Raw genomic sequence first — 3,674 nt, 5'->3', positions numbered from 1 at the left:
CCAATACTTTGGCCACCTCATGCGAAGAGTTGACTCATTGGAAAAGACCCTGATGCTGGGAGGGATTGGGGGCAGGAGGAGAAGGGGACAACAGAGGATGAGATGGCTGGATGGCATCACTGGCTCGATGGACGTGAGTTTGAGTGAACTCCGGGAGTTGGTGATGGACAGGGAGGCCTGGCGTGCTGCGATTCATGGGGTCACAAAGAGTCGGACACGACTGAGCGACTGAACTGAACTGAACTAAACTGACAGAGAGAAATTTTATATAAGTGCTTGAAGCTTTTCCTCTTGCATACTGAGGTGAAAATAAAAATCAGAGAGAGTCTAGGTAGAAGATTAAAAAAAGTTCTTGGCACCAAAAGCAAGCTATTTAGAGAAAGCGCATCCAAAATTGACTTTCTGTTGTTCCTCACGCCCCAGTCTTTTTTTTTTTCCTTCTTGTGAAACTGAAAGAAAACTACGCCTGGGGTTCTTAGATACTAGCTCTTGCATCTGAGTAGATATGGTTATGCTCTCCCTAATGCAGAGAGCCTTTCCACAATCAAGCTCTGTGACGTGGATTATTTAGGAAGATTTCAGTTGGGAAAATGCTTTTAGGTGCTTTCTGAGGCTCACTTTGGTTACTTGGTCTGTCCTTTTTCTGTGGTCCATGAGGCATTTCATTTGTAGTAATATCACATGTCAGAATTTAGAATATTTTCTTTGAAATAGTGAACTTGCCTCTAGTCATAGAGCCTTCTTTTCTATGTTTTTAGTGTAGACTAAAGATTCAAGAGACCTGAAATCAAGGCCTTGTATTTCAGACATTAGATTTCCCAATAATCTTCTGAAGAATAATAATTGTGATGATCAAAATTTTTAAGATACTGTTGTAAGGTCTGAGTGTATTTGAATTCTTGATATATAATCTGTTGCTTCATAAATAGGCTGTTTGCTTGGATGAGAATACTCAAGTCTCTGACAGATTTATCTCTAGGAATTGCTTGAATCAAACAGTGTTAATTTAGTTTATTGACTTCCCTGGTAGCTCAGATTGTAAAGAATCTGCCTACAGTGTGAGAAATATGGGTTCGGTCCCTGGGTTGGGAAGATCCCCTGGAGAAAGGAACAGCAACCCACTCCAGTATTCTTACCTGGAGAATTCCATGGACAGAAGAGCCTGGTGGTTTACAGTCCATGGGGTCACAAAAAGTTGGACACAACTGAGTGACTTAACACTTCCTAGGGAAAGATTTTCTGAAACAACAATTATATATATTTAACATGGGTGGTCTACAGTCTTAAGTTATATTGACAGAGTTGGTTTTAGTTATCATCCCGCTCTTATGATCATCCTAGCCTAGAGAATGGGACATTATCATCTGGGGACTTGGTCTGGTCTAGGATATGGATGTTGCCTATTTCCTCCCCACCACTACCTGATTTGGAATAGACAGTGGAAGAGGAAAAAGAAAAATACGGACTTGGAAGAATATATCATTAAACTTCCTTTTTGCCCCAAACATGAAGATATATTCCAAATATTTTCAAAAATGTTTGTCTTAAAATAGAATTATCCTTGGTTTTCCGTTTTTTCTTTTTTGCATGTGGTACAAAAATCAAAAAGTACAGAAAGTTATATACTGAAAAATAATTATATGTGTCCTTTCAGAGATAATATATACAGATACAATCAAATATGTATGTCATAGATCTTGAATTCTTATTCTTTGCCTCCATGAATTATGTTGCTTTTGGTGTTTATTTGATTTTATTATGTGCAGAGATGGAAGGGCCAGTATTATCTTCCACTGCCCTGTGAAGTACGTGAAGTACGATTTATCTGTTTTGTGGACATGAACTTTGAAGCCTAAAGAATTATGTGACTTGATCGAGGCTTGCTATACAGTGAATATGCAACAGAACTGAAATCAGAGCTTAAATTTTTCTAGCTCCTAGTCCGTAATTCTTTCTACCATGTTGCTTCTAAAGCATGATGAAATGAGGGGATCTGTTGACGGTGTTTATTTCTATGAGGTAATGACAATCTGCAGATGGTGACTGCAGCCATGAAATTAAAAGATGCTTACTCCTTGGAAGGAAAGTTATGACCAACCTAGATAGCATATTCAAAAACAGAGACATTACTTTGCCAACAAAGGTCCGGCTAGTCAAGGCTATGGTTTTTCCTGTGGTCATGTATGGATGCCAGAGTTGGACTGTGAAGAAGGCTGAGCGCCGAAGTATTGATGCTTCTAAACTGTGGTGTTGGAGAAGACTCTTGAGAGTCCCTTGGACTGCAAGGAGATCCATCCAGTCCATTCTGAAGGAGATCAGCCCTGGGATTTCTTTGGAAGGAATGATGCTAAAGCTGAAACTCCAGTACTCTGGCCACCTCATGCGAAGAGTTGACTCATTGGAAAAGACTCTGATGCTGGGAGGGATTGGGGGCAGGAGGAGAAGGGGGTGACAGAGGATGAGATGGCTGGATGGCATCACTGACTCAATGGACGTGAGTCTGAGTGAACTCTGGGAGTTGGTGATGGACAGGGAGGCCTGGCGTGCTGCGATTCATGGGGTTGCGAAGAGTCGGACACGACTGAGTGACTGAACTGAACTGAATGACAATCCTGTGAGTAGCCGTTTTAGAAGGATTTTGATGCTGTGTTTCTATGTTAGTGGTATCACACCCTCACAGTTCAGAGGACTGTGTCATTGTTGATGAATTGTCTACAGAATAATTTGTAGATGTTAGCCACTTGAGACTGAATGATAATGCTCTGGGTGTCACTTTTGTATCATGGGCACCAAAACTGACTTTATCCATTAAACTGGGCAATGAAAAACAAGGTCTTTTATCTCTACAGCTGTGTGCCTGCTGTGGCTGGAAGCCATGTTGATAGACTTGTCTAAGATTCTTTCCCATGGGGCTTAAAGGGGAATCTGGCCAAGCGTTTGATAGAATGCTTGACTGTTTTCTTCCCCCCCAAATTAGGACCAAACTGGATTCTAAATTTCTAACTCTTCTCCTAGGGGGAAAAAAAATGAGTGAGTGAGTCAGCGGTAATTTTTCCCTCCTCGCTGATTATAGGCTCTCATGCAGATGATTTCATTCCAGAAAAACTTGTGCTTCACAATAGTGACGTGGTCCCAAATGGAAAGCTGATGTAAAAGACTGAGTGAGTTCTATAGAAAGAAATATCTCTAAACATCTTTTGTGGATGATCTGTCTCATATAGTTTATTCAGTTCAGTTCAGTCGCTCAGTTGTGTCCGACTCTGTGACCCCATGAATCGCAGCACGCCAGGCCTCCCTGTCCATCACCAACTCCCAGAGTTCACTCAGACTCACGTCCATCGAGTCAGTGATGCCATCCAGCCATCTCATCCTCTGTCGTCCCCTTCTCCTCCTGCCCCCAATCCCTCCCAGCATCAGAGTCTTTTCCAGTGAGTCAACTCTTCACATGAGGTGGCCAAAGTACTGGAGTTTCAGCTTTAGCATCATTCCTTCCAAAGAAATCCCAGGGCTGATCTCCTTCAGAATGGACTGGTTGGATCTCCTTGCAGTCCAAGGGACTCTCAAGAGTCTTCTCCAACACCACAGTTCAAAAGCATCAATTCTTCGGCGCTCAGCCTTCTTCACAGTCCAACTCTCGCATCCATACATGACCACAGGAAAAACCATAGCCTTGA

This window comes from Bison bison, unplaced genomic scaffold (assembly GCF_000754665.1).
Source record: "Bison bison bison isolate TAMUID 2011002044 unplaced genomic scaffold, Bison_UMD1.0 scf7180017864295, whole genome shotgun sequence".
NCBI classification, from domain to species: Eukaryota; Metazoa; Chordata; class Mammalia; order Artiodactyla; family Bovidae; genus Bison; species Bison bison.
The sequence above is the reverse complement of the archived record's forward strand: the minus strand, read 5'-3'. Positions refer to the sequence as shown.